This window comes from Megalopta genalis, chromosome 2 (genome assembly GCF_051020955.1).
Source record: "Megalopta genalis isolate 19385.01 chromosome 2, iyMegGena1_principal, whole genome shotgun sequence".
NCBI lineage: Eukaryota > Metazoa > Arthropoda > Insecta > Hymenoptera > Halictidae > Megalopta > Megalopta genalis.
This window is the reverse complement of record NC_135014.1, coordinates 37,406,923-37,425,029: the sequence shown is the minus strand read 5'-3', so window position 1 is coordinate 37,425,029 and position 18,107 is coordinate 37,406,923. Positions and strand designations below refer to the sequence as shown.

General features: G+C 40.9%; 1 protein-coding gene across 5 annotated transcripts in view; it reads left to right on the top strand.

Annotated features, from left to right (window-relative positions):
• LOC117225352 (acetylcholinesterase) overlaps positions 1 to 18,107 on the top strand; it is a 132,754-nt gene that overhangs the window by 68,540 nt on the left and 46,107 nt on the right. For 3 of the 5 annotated variants that reach the window (XM_033478857.2, XM_033478859.2, XM_033478860.2), the window contains one exon: positions 6,216 to 6,374. The gene's annotated coding sequence lies outside the window, so the exon portion shown is untranslated. Of the gene's footprint in view, positions 1 to 6,215; positions 6,375 to 16,577; positions 17,299 to 18,107 lie in introns of those variants that run through there. The other 2 variants (XM_076519300.1, XM_076519299.1) reach the window with 2 other exon arrangements.

The following is an 18,107-nucleotide window of genomic DNA, read 5'->3' as shown; positions in this document are numbered from 1 at the left end:
CGGGGGCCGGGCCGGGCCGAAGAGGCGAACGGGGCCGTCGAACGACTCCGGAAACGAGAGATCTATGGTTTCATTAGGGGCCGAATTTCTGCGTTTCCGAGCTTTACGACTGCTTGGAATTCGGATCGAAGAATTTCAACTGTTCTCGAACCCAATCCCCCGGATGAAAGCTCGTTCTTCTTGCGAACCGGGCGAACAGGTTCGTCCTAGATCAGCGGGAAACTCGTCCTAGATCAAACGAAACTAGTTTCTTCGGTTGATCGTGTTTGCTTTCAGGAGAGAATGCTTTCCATCACTTATTTTTTGTCATGGTTGGGTATACGTAATTTCTTTTGTTTCAAATAGAATTCAGTGTTATTCGCAACATTCTCGATCATGGTATTGCATGCTTTCGCGTTGTACGAGAACTTAGGATCAACACGATGACAAATTTGCGCGAAATTATGTGCGTCTATTCGGAAAAGGAAGTGACGTCAATTAAATAGCCGTCGATTACACGTGCATTTTCGTAATGAGATAATGCACGACCTTAACCACTTGCGCTGGAAAGACGTGCCACGCACGTCGTAATGCTTTTGTCACAGAATCGCCAACGACGACGTCATGCGATTGTCACAGAAACAAAAACGACGTGCATGGCACGTCGGGTGGGATTGTTTGCCAGAGCAAACAGTTGTCACTATTTAACCCATATTCTAAAATGGAAAATAAATTAGTTTAGAAAAATAAATATGTCTTTTTCCGATCTCTCTAAGGCATCGAACACACAAGTCTATATAAAACCTTGGTGTTAGTGTTAAGGTTTTAATGTTCAAACTTTGTCAGTGTATTCTATGGCACGGAGTAAGAAAAAAATGTTATGTAAACATAGGTCATACAGAGCTTCATTAAGTAGTTGTAACAAAAATTCAGAATAGGAATAGTAATCAACTTGCTGTTACTGCGAGCATTGGCTTGAATAGATCAGCACATGCCGTGTGTTCATGTAAGCTGTGTTTATTAACACGTTCCGTGCCGAGCTTTTTTTACCCGAATCTTCACACTTTGATATTTTACTAAAACTTGATGTATTACGTGCAATTATTAATTCTCGTACACGTAACAACGTAACAAAAACTTATCAACACCCATTCTTGCGGTGGAAATTGATTCTTCGGTTCTAAATTTCTTGTAAACAATTTGTTCAGTTCACTAAGTAAACATGCAAGCGTGTACCATCGATGGTACACGTGGCACGGAACGTGTTAATACATTTCAAAATGTCTACCGTTGTTGACAAATACATCAGTGACATCGATCGAAGATCGAATTTATGACCGTGCGAATTTCGTTTTCTATTCTCTTTCATTTCATTGAACGAATTTTTGTTATAACTTCTTAATAAAGCTCTATATGACCTATGTTTGCGTAACATTTTTTTCTTACTTTGTGCTATAGAGTATACTGACAAAGTTTGAACATTAAAACCTGGGACACCCTGTATATATATATATGATAACCCTATAATATAACCTTGACATAATCTTAAACCTTTGTTTCACATTTACGTGACGCCGGATACAATTTCAATCACCATTGTACAACATACAGAATTTTGGTCTACGTGAAAACGTTGCAAACGGAGCACAAGGATTCAGAGGACGTAAAATTCAGTTAACCCCTTAATGCACAATTTAAAAAAAAAAAACCGACCAAAAAAATCAATTTTTTTTATCTAAGAAAATACATATTTGGACCTTAATTTCAATAAATATGTAAAAAAATGCAAAAATTACTAAAAATTCAATAAAAATAGTGGATAAATAATTATAGTGAATATTGAATCGCATTGCAGATCGAATTTTGTACCCATCGTACTGTTTTTCAATTAATATAGGTAACATAACATAAGTTGCGACGCCGACCGTATATATACGGGTCTGCACATTTTGGCCGGTTTTGCATGCCCGTGTTAATACGTTTCTGCGCGTTAAGGGGTTAAATCACATGCGTGCGCACAGAAATCTGAAATAAATGTAAAACGAATATTTTCATTTCACGCATTAAGAACCGCGGTACAGCGATTAAGAAACGCGACAGTTCGTGAACGTGGAAAGACCTTGGATAAGCTGCGTTCTGGTTTCGATCTGCGTAAGAATGTTTCACGGACAGACGATTTTCGCGCGGAGAGATATAGATCCGAAGGGATGGATTTCGACCGGAAGGAGCGAATCGAATCCCGGCCCTCTTAGGTTCTTCGAACGAGACGCGTTCGAAGATCCGTCGTAGCTTGACGGAAGGCAAACAAATCCGAGGAAAAGGAGATTTCCGTCCTCGGCCCGGGGTCTTTTCACGAGACAAGACTTTTCTATCCGCCGCGTCGCCTCGTCTCGCCTCGTCTCGCCTCGCGTCGCCTCGTCTTCGAGCCATTACGAGGAGTTGTTATCCTCGTCCTCGGGAAATCGCTCGTTTCCCGGGAATATATTTCTCCCCTAGATTCCTACCCTCCCCTCGCCACCTCCCTCCCTCCTTATCACTCTTTATCTCTCTATCTAGCGATCTGTCTGCCTCTCTCTCTCCCTCTCTCTCTCTCTCTCCAGCTATATCTCCCGTTCCGTCTCCGTTTCCCTCCGGCGCGGCGAGAGCTATAGATCCCCGCGCCTCGCAAACGACTCGCTAAGAAATTGAAAGCCTGTTCCCGTTTCGCAGATACCTCGGATATCGGAACGGGAACGAACTATTATGGAGCGAGCCGACAATTATTTCTTATTTGCTGAGAGTCCCGGGGGATAACAACCGCGAGCATAATGGAAGACGAGACGCGAGAGCTTCTTTCTGGCTCCGTACCGGCTTCGAGCTGTTACCATTACCCCGATCCAGAGAGAGAGATCTTGTCTGTCCTCGCCCTTTTCGCCGTCGTTTAACACGATTCTGGATCATTTGCGCAATCTACTTGGTGAAATTCTCAACATCTTCTCTCGATGCCCCGCGACTTGGAATAATACCATTCTAATGATTCCATCGTCTTTAGAAAATCCTCGCAACCTCCGGGTAAAAGCCGCCTCAGGAATGATCGAAGACTCTCGAGCTGCAGTAAATTCTCCCTAATTGATCCTCGGCTTGGAAACAAAAATGGACAATTTGAGAAGAGGAGGTACGATTATTCGAGCCTTTTTTTATAGGCTCGTTTTTATAGTTGTCGACAAGCGGTAAATATAAAAACGAGCCGCAAGGTTCGAATAATCGTATGTACTCTTTCCAAATCGTCCACTTTTGGGTACAAACTGAAGGTCAATGAGGGAGAATTTACCATATGTGTACATAATATATGTATAGTATATTAGGCTTATTTTATTCGTCGCAGCTCTTAGCAGCTAATTTTGCTGCTTATTAATTCTCTTTTTCTTCTTTCTTTCTGTATAGATCTACTACATACAGGGTGTCCCAAAAATGTCTCGCAATCCGAAAGTAGGGGATTCCTGAGGTCATTTGAAGCAACTTTTTCCTTAGCGAAAATGCAATTCGCGGCTTCGTTTACGAGTTATTAACGAAAAACAGTGACCAATCAGAGGCGAGATCATTTGGCGCGAGACGGCCGAGCCAATGAGCGGAACTGGGCTCCGTGCACTCGTTGGCTGGGCCGCCGCGCGCCAGCCGAGCTCGTCTCTTATTGGTCACTGTTTTTCGTTAATAACTCGTTAACGGTGCATCGGAGAAAATTTTCGCAAAGGAAAAAATTGCTTCAAATTACCTCAGGAACCTCCCATTTCCAGGTGCGAGACATTTTCGGGACACCATGTATATAGATATATGTATACTGTGTAGATCTACTGGAATCTGGACCATAGATCTGTTAAAACCGATCTATTATAACTGATATCTAAGACAACATTTTTCTATTAAATACAGGGTTTTATAAACAACGTTTAATAGAACATAATACTAACTAAGAAATCGAGAACAAAACGGACGTTTTTACGTCGAAATCTTTACTTCACATTGTTTTCCATGAATTTATAAATACATATTTTTTAGAAACATTGCACGGATGGATTTGCAGCACATTTGCAGCACAAGAAATGTTAGGTCGGCAATAATAATATTGTCAACTTGAACAGCTTATTATTTGACATTGGGTTAATATTTTACCGTGCTGTTTTTTTTTGTTGGAAAGTTACACTTCTCGCCTGTTCAAAGAAATCATTGTAAGCTTTAAAAAATATTAAGAACTTCTTTTAAAAATTAACTTTGTTGAAAATGAAACGGTCGGAAATTCGTAACTATAAAAAATGAACCGCAAGGATCGTATAATCGTATCCCCCCTTCCTCCTAAATTGTCCATTTTTGTGGGCAATCTGAGCGTCAATTAGGGAGACATTACTGTATTATGAAGTATGAGTTCTTACGTGGAACTACGGCATCGCAGACCGCGCGAAACATTAATAGTATATTTGGCACTAGTGCTACTACGCAGCAGACAGTATCAAATTGGTTCGCCAAATTTCGTACAGGTAACTTTGACCTCACAAATGAGCCATGCGGTCGCCGAGAATCAAAGGTAATCGCGCCTGTCTAGCGCAGGTGTGATCCATTATGATTTCATGAAATCTGGCTAATCGATCACAGCAGAAATATACTAAAACCAACTGGACGAAATGATGCAAAAACTTAAAGAAAAGCAGCCTAGATCGGTCAACAAATCGACTCCTATCGTACTGCATGATAACGCTAGACCACACGCTGCACAAATGACTGTGGCAAAACTACAAGAACTGGAATTGGGACTTTTTAATTATCCTCCATATTCACCAGACCTAGTCACCACTGACTACCACTTCTTCCGCAATTTGGACCATCTTTTAATAGGAAAACAATTTAATTCCGACAATGCTGTAAAACTGGCCTTCCAGGAATTCATTGACTCTCGTCCGCTATGCTTTTATACCATCGATCTGAACAACCTGCCGCTTAAATGGCAAAAGTGAACAGATAATATGGATGCATACGTTGATAAATAAAATAATTTCTTACATTTGTAAGTTATCAACCAACTTTGCCTTTTATATTAAATATTATAGTAAAACTGGCCTTTCAGGAATTCATTGACTCTCGTCCGCTAGGCTTCTATACCACCGACCTAAACAACCTACCGCTTAAATGGCAAAAGTGAACAGATAATATGGGTGTATACGTTGATGAATAAAATAATTTCTTACATTTGTAAGTTATCAACCAACTTTGCCTTTTATACCACCGACCTGAACAACCTGCCGCTTAAATGGCAAAAGTGAACAGATAATATGGGTGTATACGTTGATGAATAAAATAATTTCTTACATTTGTAAGTTATCAACCAACTTTGCCTTTTATACCATCGGCCTGAACAACCTGCCGCTTAAATGGCAAAAGTGTACGGACAATATGGGTGCATACCTTGATGAATAAAATAATTTCTTACATTTGTAAGTTATCAACCAACTTTGCCTTTTATACCACCGACCTGAACAACCTGCCGCTTAAATGGCAAAAGTGAACAGATAATATGGGTGCATACTTTAATGAATAAAATAATTTCTTACATTTGTAAGTTATCAACCAACTTTGCCTTTTATACCATCGATTTGAACAACCTGCCGCTTAAATGGCAAAAGTGTACGGACAATATGGGTGCATACCTTGATGAATAAAATAATTTCTTACATTTGTAAGATATCAACCAACTTTGCCTTCTTTTCAACAAATTTCATTCTTGACGACCTGAGATTTTGTAAAAATAGGTGTCGCTTTATTTTCAGGGCACTAATATCGTCGAGACTATACGCAGACTTAGGCTTCATGTTTGTATCTCGCAGTTGATGCAAGAAACGATTTTTCTGCATAAAGATTCGCATCTCTCTCTCGGGCACGCTATACATATTTTCTTTATAGATGATTTTCATCGAATACACGAAAAATATATCAGGCTTTTTACGCGACGCTGAATATCTTTGAAGACGTACGCTCCGAGACGTTGTTGTTCGGAGGGAGCAATTTCGATCGAGAATTCGCGGAACCGCGAGATCGAAGAGGCTGGATTCGTTTCGAATTTTGCATGGTTGGGTACGTCCAGCGTCCAAAGTCGTTGTTCCCGGTCGATGCGTTAGGACAGGGGAGATCGGTTAACCCGCGTGACCTATTCGAATCGAATTTTTCACCGCTGATCCTAGGGAACTCAATTTTCCACTTGACTGTTACAGCCGAGCGATGATCCGTGAACTGGGAATGTAGACGGAAGGGCGGGAAAGCGGATCTGCCCCTCGCAGCATCGAAGGAAGGGCCTTTCCTCCACCTCCGTCATCATCTTCGCCGATATCTCACCCTCGAACATCTTTAACCACCGCATCGACTTGGACACCGTGAGTAGCATCCTCCACGAGCCAGGACTATTACTCGATTCGCGCCAGAACGTTTCGAATTCTCGAATTCACGACGATTAGCAGGATTATCCGATAGAATTGCTTGAGAACATCCACCGCGATAAGCGTCGCGCGAATTCGCAGCAAATACGGGTCTTCGCGATTCGAAGATTCGACACGTGTCGACGATTTGACTGCCGCGCCAACAATCTCGAAAATTACTCACGGCTAAAGTATCTGATGCGATTAGATAATAATTGAAAAATTCAACTGTTTCGCGTCGACGATAATAGGCAGATCACCTCGGAAAATACGCTAACGCCTTTTCGAACGGAATAGCTTTTTTAAAATTGGTTCGAAGGACTTGAATATCTTTGAGATGTTAGATCGGCTAGTTTTCTACGAAATGAGTGTACAAAAAGTTTTTTAGATCTATTGAAATGACAAAAAAAAAAGTTAAAAAATGATCTTTTTTGAACCTTTTCATTTGAATCCGTAACGAAAATTAAAAAAAAATATGCATTTTATAGATCACGGTAACTTATAGAGCATGCTGAAAATTTCGTCGAAATCGCTTGATCTGGACGTGAACTGTAGTCAATTAAAGATCGCAGTTTTTCACGAATTTCAAACAAAAACAGGTAATTTTTACATCTTTCAGTGACTGTAGCTTGACTATGCGTCGACCGATTTCGATGAAATTTTCAGCATGCCTACAAGTTACCGTGATCTACAAAATGCATTTTTGTTGATTATTTGCAAGCGAAGTATTTGCAAGTAAAAGTATATTTTTATTGAACACACAAGATCTAATCTAGAGGCTTGCTCGTGAAAGCTTAGAGACAACTAGTGTACTCGTAGGCTGCTCACCGACGACTCCCTAAAAACGCGAAAGACCCGCGAACTATGGGTCCAGAAATCTTTATTGGTCATAATTGACCGTTTTACCTCAAAAAACGGACAAGGACGTAAAACCTTCAAATTACCCATTTTCAACAGCATTGAAAATGCCAGACATCTACAATTTTGTAACCCTTTCGCGCCGCACGCCGCATATATGCGGCATCCACTCGACGACCTGTGGGTACGGGCGCCGCATATATGCGGCATCGAAATGAAGTGTATACAGAAGACGCAGATGTGTAATTTGTAGCAAAAATGATGAAAGAACGGATTCGCGGTATGAGTGCAAAGATTGCGATGTTGGCCTTTGTATAGATCCTTGCTTTCAAATATGTATATCACACAGAATTATATTATTAGTTTTTACATATTATTATCTTTTAATAATTTTCGTCTCGTTATTAATTATACTAAACATTTAATCGTTAGGCTTTGTAATTATATAAATACCTATGTTACCTATAATTTTGTAAGTCCTTTCAAATTAAAAATGTAAATATACTTGTTACATTAGAGCAATGATTGTTTTATTCGGCACAGTTATTATTTAAGACTTAGAACAACACATATACAGAAACCACGCGCACTGTGCATATTTCTGGAGCGAGTTTCCGTTCAGTGACGATACTTCGGCGGATGGAGCTGCCGTAGCGAAAGGGTTAAATTTCGTTATGGGCTCAGATAAAAAAGTTTAAAAAATATCATTCTTTAATTTGTTTATCATTCGAATCAATTGCAATCTAAACGAACTTTTTGTATACTCGTTTCAAAGAAAACTAGTCGGTCTAACATCTCAAAAATATTCAGGTCTTTTAAACCAATTTTAACCCTTTGACATACCATTTTCTTCGCAGTTACTGCGATTAGAAATTATTCGATTGCAATAATTTCTTCGAAGGGAAAGAAAATTGATGCATATTGTGAGCCTGAATTTACTTGCATGCTTAAATATTGATGACAAGAGATTAGAATTTTATTCCAATTTTAAAGAACAGAATAACATCCTATATTCAACAAATTATTACTAGAAATTTTCATGACAAATCGGACTCGTCAAAGTACTGCAAGGGGTTAAAAAAATTATTCCGTTAAAAAGTCGTTAACGTACGGGTGACGCAAAAGTCGATATGTCAACACATTACCAACCGGACGACTTCTCTCGACGATTTTCTTGACGATTTTCTTCACTGCTCGTGAAATGCCGAAGAACTAAAAATAGCCGAAACTGAATAAAAAAGAAGAGTAGTTGAAACTCAAATTTGTACGATAAACGTTATAGAATATACTGGATATAATTGCAGAATCTGTTCTCCTCTTGCGAAACGTTGCCTCGAGCAAAAGCGACGCCGTATTTTCCAAAAGCATCCCCCACTTGCAAGAAGGATCGCACTGAGCCGCGAGTTCTTTCGTCTAGACCGGTTACCGAAAGCGACCGAAAGTTACGTCGATGCGTGAATAAATTGTCTGCGCGCAACAACACGCCATGGAAACGACGATCGCCGCTAACAATAAGAGACGAGGCTCGCGCGAACCGAATAAAAGAGTTGCGAACCGAATAACGAGCACGGCGACCCAGTTGCGGGATCCCTTAAAACAGGATGGGGAGAGAAGGCCGCGGGGAGAAAAGGGACGAAACGCGGAGGATGGAGGATCGAGTGCCGAAAAGTTCATTACACGGTCACGGTTCCTCTTGAGCGGGCAGTTCGGCGCGGTGCGGCGCGGCTTTCAATTTCGTCGGCGCGATTGCCCTTTCGGCCGCGTGGCGTGCTCCGCGAGGCACGCGGTCTATTCGCGGGTTTGCTCTTCCTCTCGCGGAAGCCTTCCGCAGTTTCTCGAGGAAAAATGCTTCCGCGGCCGGGTTCCAACGAACGAATTAGCATTGACCGGGGGAATAGAGCCATGCCAGGTAAGCAACTAATTGGTCCAGGGCCAGCCGAGCGAATCGAACGGCCAACGGAATCAAAGCTCCGGGCCTCTTCCGCGGCTAATTGACGCCTCTCTCTCTCTCTCTTTCTTTCCCTATCTCTCTTCGGCGAGCATTCGTCGCGGGGAGTCAATTAATCTCGCGTCTAGGAACAAGCGCCGCTGTCCGCTTGCCCTTTGACGAACCGCCGTGGCGCGCCGGAAGCCATGCTCGAGGGCTCGACGACAGACTGACTTTCCTCGCTTCTTCTCTCGTCTTCCTTCGAGGAACGGTGGACCTTTGCAACTTCCTTCTGCTCTTCGATACGATTGTTCACTCCATAAAGCAAAGTCTTCTTTGCAATGGTCTCTCAAGGGTTCTAGAAATTCAGCTCTCGACGACAGACTGAATGATCTCCCTCGTTTCTTCTTCTACATCTCCTTCTTCTTCTTCTTCTTCTTCTTCTTCTTCTTCTTTTTCTTTTTCTTCTTCTTCTACTTCTTCTTCTTCTTCTTCTTTCGACTTCCTTTGAGAACGAAACGACGGACGTCTGCAAAGTCGTCATACAGTTCTACACAATTTTTCACTCAATAAAGCAAAGTTTCCCCTCTGCAACGACCTCTCAAGAGCACTACGCATTCGTTATGCTGTTGAAAGCAATTTTTCGTGTCCAATTAATCTTCTTATTTTGCAGATTATTCGGGAACCATTTTGCGAACATTGTATAATAACGACGCGATTAAATGATCGATTCGTAGAAATAATGATTCGAATCACGAACGGCTGCAGATTCTCATAAATAGATAAATTAAACAATAACACGATCTCTTATGTCCGAATACAGTAATTTCTTCCAGTAAATGTTCGGAGGTCAGAATTGAAATCTGCAGATCTGAGAATACTAAGTGGCGATTCTTCGGACCTCGCGGCTCGTTTTTACAGAAACACGGGGCATGCCAGCAAACACCAGCATACCAGTGTACATTAAAATGTACATTGTAATGCTAGAATAAAAACGATGACTTAACTTTTTTATTTCTAATTTTCTGCCACGATTCGAAGGCAATTCAGAGGCCACATGACACTATTCGAAGGCAAATCGGGGACCACATGACACGAATCGAAGGCAATTCGGAGGTCATATGATACGATTCGAAGGCAATTCAGAGGCCACATGACACGAATCGAAGGCAATTCAGAGGACACATGACACTATTCGAAGGCAATTCAGAGGTCACATGACACTATTCGAAGGCAAATCGGGGACCACATGACACGAATCGAAGGCAATTCGGAGGTCATATGATACGATTCGAAGGCAATTCAGAGGCCACATGACACGAATCGAAGGCAATTCAGAGACCACATGACACTATTCGAAGGCAATTCAGAGGCCACATGACACGATTCGAAGGCAATTCAGAGGCCACATGACACGATTCGAAGGCAATTCGGAGGCTACGTGCCCCGATTTGAAGACAATTCGATGGCCACATGCCACGATTCGAAGAAGATTGATCACGTACCTTGTAGCTCCGCAGTTTTTCTTACCTAACTCACACCGAAACATACTATTTTGTATTATCTTCCAAGAATTCGCGTCGCGTGCCGCATCACACGCTTGACCGATTCCATCGATCCTTAGCATCTACGTAGCAATAAATTACACAGGCATAGGACTAGCACAGGGAAATTTACGGCAACCCGAAATTTGGCATTTCCGAGAGAGAAATTACTGTATGTTGTTTTCTTTTATCGGTTCAGACGCGGATCATTTTGCGAATATCGTAGAAAAAAAAAGGAATTTCCTGTCCAGTTTCAAGAATCACTCTTTATGCTGGCATGCGATGAACATTTCGGTAGAATTTGCGATGCATTCGACGAAGATGTCCAGCGTACTAGATTCTGATGCTAAGAATTCTGATAAAGATTTTAACGTAAAAATTCAGACATGAATATTCTGGCGTAAAGATTCGGATGTCAAGAATCTGGCGCGAAGATTCTTACGTTAGAATTCCGATACAGTAGAACCTCGATTAACCGAACGGAATTTTTCTCGATCTTTGTTATTTAGATTTTCGACTATTCGAGTCGATAACGATGAAGCTATTGAAGGATCTCGATTAAAAATCGATCTATAATTTTATATCATTGTATTCATAACTTATGTAAAAGAAAAGGAAATTAGCTACCAATTTTGAATTCGGATAATCAAAGTTCTACCGTGTAAGGATTCTGACATACAGTGACCCACAAAAGTATTTGTACACCGTTTAAAACGCATTAACTATTTTAAAACTGAACTAAATGACTTGAATTTCTTTTTATGATAGGAAGACTAATGTAGCAGAGGATTACTGAAATGCTTTCTTTTTTAATTCTGCTATTACTTGGAATTCGGTCAATTTCTACGAGAGGGTTTTTATAATTTCGGCAACTTTAAAACGGGACACGTGAAATCGGTCGTTTGGAGCGGTTCGGTATTTTTAACGTCAAGTATTAAGGCGCATAAAAAAGATCAGAACTCTGTTCTCTCGAGCAGTGCAGACTTCATAAAGATCCTGTAAAAATATGCGCCTTGTCTTCGGTGTAATCCGCGGATCAAATGGTGAAGCAAATTAGATTTCCCGTGATTTCCAGTCGAATATTCCCGCGTAGGGGTCGCTGGTAAAAAAATAAAAATCTCTCGCTTTCTAACTTTCTTATCTGAGCCTATAACGAAGATTCAACAAATTTTATCGAGACTGGTTCACGTTGTTGTGAGTTACAACAAATTAAAGATCGCAAAAATCGCAGTTTTCTCACGATTTCGATCAAAAACTGTAAGAAATCTGCAGTTTTTTAAATCCTTCAACGCTTGTAGCTCTACTCTAGCTCTTGACTCTGAATATAACCGATATCAATCAAATGGCTACAAAAGGCATTTTTTAAATTTTCGTTATAAGCTCCAAACAGAAAAGGTAAAGAAAAAGGTTTTTTTAATGTTTTCTTTTCATTCCAAGTAATAATTTAGTTCAATTTTGAAAAATCTATTGCGTTTCAAAAGGTGTACGAACACTTTTGGGGGGCATTGTAAGGATTTTGGCACAATGTCCCTGGCGCAAAGATTCTAACATAAAAATTCAGACGTAAATATTCCGACATAAAGATTCCGGTGTGCGAATTCTGACGCAATGATTTTGACAGGATAACGCTGACAACAAAATTCCGATATGAAGATCTTGGCATAGGCGTAACAAATCTCAAGCAAACCCCCGAGAGCATGGTTCGCAGGAACGCGTTATTTCGAGAAGTAGTATCGGTCTGGATTAGCCAGACACAGTACGACGGTCGCAAGAAACCATAGCTCGGACGAAAATCTTGCCGGATTTCCTGTTCGCGTTCGTTCGCGCCGAATGCCCGATTCGAAACGATCCCAGCCAGTCGGTATCGGCTCGCCCGCGGCATTCCCGTCGGAAAATACGCATTACGACGATCCGGATAGCGCGATTATACGTTCGGTCTGGTTTCCGTGCGGGTTCCGATTAGCGTCCGGCAGCGGAATCGCGCTGGAAAATCTCGCGCATTACAGGAAAGAAATTACGATGCCGCGCGGTGGTCGTTCGTTTCGGAATTAACATAAAAAAAGCGGCGGACGGGAGGCGAGAGCGGGGGATTTCTTCTCGGTCGAGCTGTCGACGCGGCACGCGCGTAATTAATTATCGAACGATCCGCTCTCCGTCGTCGAGGGCGAGGCTGATTTATTCAGGCACCGCGCCGCACCGCTCCACGCCGCGCGTTTACTGATACCCCTACCCCCCGCCCCGCGAATTTAAATAATCGCCGACGTTTTCCCTTTATTTACATTTCGCCGCGAGCCCCTCGCCGATCGACCAGCGACCCCTACGCGGGAATACTCGGCTGGAAATCACGGGAAATCTAATTTGCTTCATCATTTGATCCGCGGATTACACCGAAGACAAGGCGCATATTTTTACAGGATCTTTATGAAGACTGCACTGCTCGAGAGAACAGAGTTCTGATCTTTTTTATGCGCCTTAATACTTGACGTTAAAAATACCGGACCGCTCCAAACGACCGGTTTCACGCGTCCCGTTTTAAAGTTGCCGAAATTATAAAAACCCTCTCGTAGAAATTGACCGAATTCCAAGTAATAGCAAAATTAAAAAAGAAAGCATTTCAGTAATCCTCTGCTACATTAGTCTTGCTAACATAAAAGAATTCAAGTCATTTACACCGAAGACAAGGCGCATATTTTTACAGGATCTTTATGAAGTCTGCTCTGCTCGAGAGAACAGAGTTCTGATCTTTTTTATGCGCCTTAATACTTGACGTTAAAAATACCGGACCGCTCCAAACGACCGGTTTCACGCGTCCCGTTTTAAAGTTGCCGAAATTATAAAAACCCTCTCGTAGAAATTGACCGAATTCCAAGTAATAGCAGAATTAAAAAAGAAAGCATTTCAGTAATCCTCTGCTACATTAGTCTTGCTAACATAAAAAAATTCAAGTCATTTACACCGAAGACAAGGCGCATATTTTTACAGGATCTTTATAAAGACTGTTCTGCTCGAGAGAACAGAGTTCTGATCTTTTTTATACGCCTTAACCCCTTAACTTGTACGCTCGAGTTAATTCGAGCGCGCCAAACAGACCAAACTGTGCACACTCGAGATAATTCGAGCGCCGTTGTATCTTATGCTGCTATAATTTTTCACGCTCGAATATAATCGAGAATTGGAAATAACAATGTGAAAGCAGAGAAAGAAAATCGTTTTATTGATATTTATCATTTACACGGGATTGTAAGATATAACACTTATTTATTCAAGAATAAAATATAGCCTTTTTCCATGGTACAAGAGCGCAGTACATCAAAATTCTCAACCACAAGAAAAGTTGAATCAGGGGCGGTAAATTGATTTTTTGGCCGGTTTTTTTTCAAAAAAACTGTGCGTTAAGGGGTTAATACTTGACGTTAAAGATACAGGACCGCTCAAAACGACCGGTTTCACGCGTTCCGTTTTAAAGTTGCCGAAATTATAAAAACCCTCTCGTAGAAATTGACCGAATTCCAAGTAATAGCAGAATTAAAAAAGAAAGCATTTCAGTAATCCTCTGCTACATTAGTCTTGCTAACATAAAAGAATTCAAGTCATTTACACCGAAGACAAGGCGCATATTTTTACAGGATCTTTATAAAGACTGTTCTGCTCGAGAGAACAGAGTTCTGATCTTTTTTATACGCCTTAACCCCTTAACTTGTACGCTCGAGTTAATTCGAGCGCGCCAAACAGGCCAAACTGTGCACACTCGAGATAATTCGAGCGCCGTTGTATCTTATGCTGCTATAATTTTTCACGCTCGAATATAATCGAGAATTGGAAATAACAATGTGAAAGCAGAGAAAGAAAATCGTTTTATTGATATTTATCATTTACACGGGATTATAAGCTATAACACTTATTTATTCAAGAATAAAATATAGCCTTTTTCCATGGTACAAGAGCGCAGTACATCAAAATTCTCCACCAAAAGAAAAGTTGAATCAGGGGCGGTAAATTGATTTTTTGGCCGGTTTTTTTTCAAAAAAGCTCTGCGTTGAGGGGTTAATACTTGACGTTAAAGATACCGGACCGCTCAGAACGATCGATTTCACGCGTTCCGTTTTAAAGTTGCCGAAATTATAGAGATCCTCTCGTAGAAATTGACCGAATCAATTTCTTAATGGAAGCATACGCTGTAATAAGGATTGCGAATGGTCGAAATAAAAACGCACTCTTTTCAAGTTTTCATCGTCCTGAAGCAACGCGCGTTAATCACTTCCAAGGTTCAACTTTAGCCAATCGAAATGACTGGTTCTTGAATTTTCTTTTTACAATTTCCGATATTACAGAAATGTTTCTACGAGTAATTTTTAGGTGAACTTCTTTATTTAAATATACGTTGTAATAGAAATCGTACGAAGTTGAAATGAACCCAATCTCCCAATCTCGCTGTTGTTGTAAAACTCTAGATTCAACATTGAGATTGTCCCAATAATTCTTAGGAATACTTAGGAACGAATGAAACATTAAGAGGATGATATTAGGTTGGTGCGTATGAAATGTCGGATTTTTAAGTGAATATATAAAACTGCATATCTTTCTTCAAAAGCTGTTTATTTAATCGAAATATGCTCCATTTGCTTCAATGCACTTTTCGCAACGAGATTTTAATGCATAGATGCTTGTCTTGAAGAAATTCTGATCTTTAGAATCAATAAACTCTGATATGGAATTTATTGGAACTGTCTTCATTTTCATACTGTTTAGCCCGTAAAAGCTGTTCTAAATGTTAAAGAAAAAATGAAAGTCGGTTGGCGAAAGATCCGGCGAATAAGCTAGGTGCTGCAAAATTTCATATTTTAATTCATTTAATTTCGCAATTGTTTTGTACGACGTATGCGGCCGAGCGTTGTCGTGGAGAAGTATTGGGCCAATGTCAATTAACAAGTGATGGACGTATAATTTTCAATTTTTCATGCATTTCATCAATGTACTGACAGTACTTTTCGGCTGTAATTGTCTTCCCAATTCGAAGGAACGAGTAGTGAATTACTTCAGTCACATTCGTTTCCATCAATGTTTTCGGATCATCATTTTTCACAGACATTTTTGGTCTTCCACGCGGTTCATTTTGCAAGGAAAAATCACCAGACCGAAAATTTTCAAATCAACGCTGCACTTTTCGATCGTTAACAGTATTCTCCCCAAACGCCTGGTTTATATTGCGTGCAGCTTTTGCAGCATTATTGCCAAGTTTATACTCACATAAAAAAATGACACGAATATCGGTTGAATTCGTATCCTTACGAAATTCAAAACAAATAACAAAATGGAACACTTGTGAGAAAATTTTCTTTGTTGAAATGTAACTCTGGCAATGGACAGTACGACTACAAACGAGATTATGCCAAAAACAAAAGCATAACGAAAACAGAGAGACGAACGTTCGCATGTAAAGAAAAAGTCCGACATTATAACCAACCTAATAATTGCTCTAATTGTGCATGCTTGCATAGATCGTGCAATTGTTGGGGCGGCTCGTCAAGATGATTATCCGTCGTCATTTTTCCATTGACCGTCCGAACCACGGACTGACACGGTTTTATTGTAACCGAGAATAACGTACGAATCGCGGGACAACGACGCGCCAATAATTTAAAACGTCCAATACGAACGGACGAGTAGCTCTTTGTTCTAGTTCGTGCCGCTTCATCTTCTCGAAGTTGTTAAATTGGCGTTAACGACTCATTAACGTTGTTCATTAGAAACGACGTCAGCGGAGAGGAATTTAGTATGGATTTATGTGTAGCACAGAAGCGCGTTGCTGTGCCAGTTTCGGGCAATAAGCAGTCGGGACAATGGCGGGATCGATCCTGGAGCATGCGATTCGCGTAATTTTACTCGGCTAATCGGTCTCGGGTTTCGCGGAATCGGTGATCAGCGTTCCTAGCGATCGCGAGCAATTTCGTCGCGCGGAGAACGCTTTGTTCGCCGCGACGCGAGGCGTCGACGCGAGGCGACTCGGCGTATCCGCGCGACAAAGCAGAACGAAATCTCGCGCCGCGCCAAATTCCGGCGGGATCGACCGGTGTATTATCCCGGTTTAATTGGCTGCTTCGACATCCTGCCCGGCAAATTCCTGCTCGCGGGAATACTCGTTTCGCGATGTTTCGTCGGGCCGAGAGTGTCGTCGCGTTCCGCGACCCGCGCTTCGGACAGAAGGATGCTTCTGCTTCTCCTGTTTTAAGATACTGATTCGCGGCGTTTCCTGTTAACGCGCTATCTGCGAGTCACAGATCGAGCTGGATTAATACGCCCGGCGGACGAAAATCAGTGAAGTTTGAAAAAATTCACTTTTTAAAAAGTATTTAATATTTTACAAAACTAGCGATAAGATTTTTGATAACAAGTATATAACGAGGATTTTTAGGCTTTCGGAGGGGGATTATTCCAAATGTATAACGACGATCGACGCCAGTTTGCGGCAAAGGCGTTAAAAAGTTAGCCGTGGCGCCTTCTATTCGTGTCGCGAAAATTAAGCGATGACGAGTATATTCGACGAACACACAGAGTAAGTGTCGCTGTTAAAATATCGGATCAAAAAGACGTTTTTATTTTAGAAAACTAACAGTTTTACTAATAATTAATTTATTTATTACTAATTAATTAACTTATTCACTTAACATTAACAGCAACAATTAAAAATTTAAATTGCTGCTGTAGAGTGATATTCAGCAAAGCAAGGAACGATGCATAATGGCACTTTGCACGTCGAACTGATTAATAATATCGTGAATTATTCATATAATTATTCATATTTTTATTTGTTTGTTTTATTCTGGCCTGCCTTCAAAATATTCTAAACATCTTGAAATTTGAGAATATGCTTTTTTCAGTTTTCCTTTCACGACACAAAATATTGCCACTTCTCCATGACGAGTATACTCGTCAAGCACAACTAACTAATTAATACTCTTCCAAACGACAGTGTGTTAAACCGATAGCTGCCTGATCGGTTTCATGTTTTATCTAGGAACCGTTGCCGATAGATGCATGATCGGCTTCATGCCAGTCTGTATTAGCGATAGATGGCTGATCGTTTTTATCCTAAAAATCTTGCAAAGAACAAGTTCAAATTCTGTATCCACTGACTGTGAATTCGACCATGCCAGTGTTTCGATAAGTTACAAAGAACATATTTTCTCTACAACACAGCGAGCTTTTTCGAATCGAGTCCACAGTTTTCACACTAATTATAGAAACGTGGGTCAAAGCAAACGAATTTTCCGTGAACGAATCGATCCGTAAACGCGATCAGCGAGTTAGGTGCGCGTTCAGCGATCGTTCGCTGGTTGGTTTGCGAACAAAAGTCCAATAGAG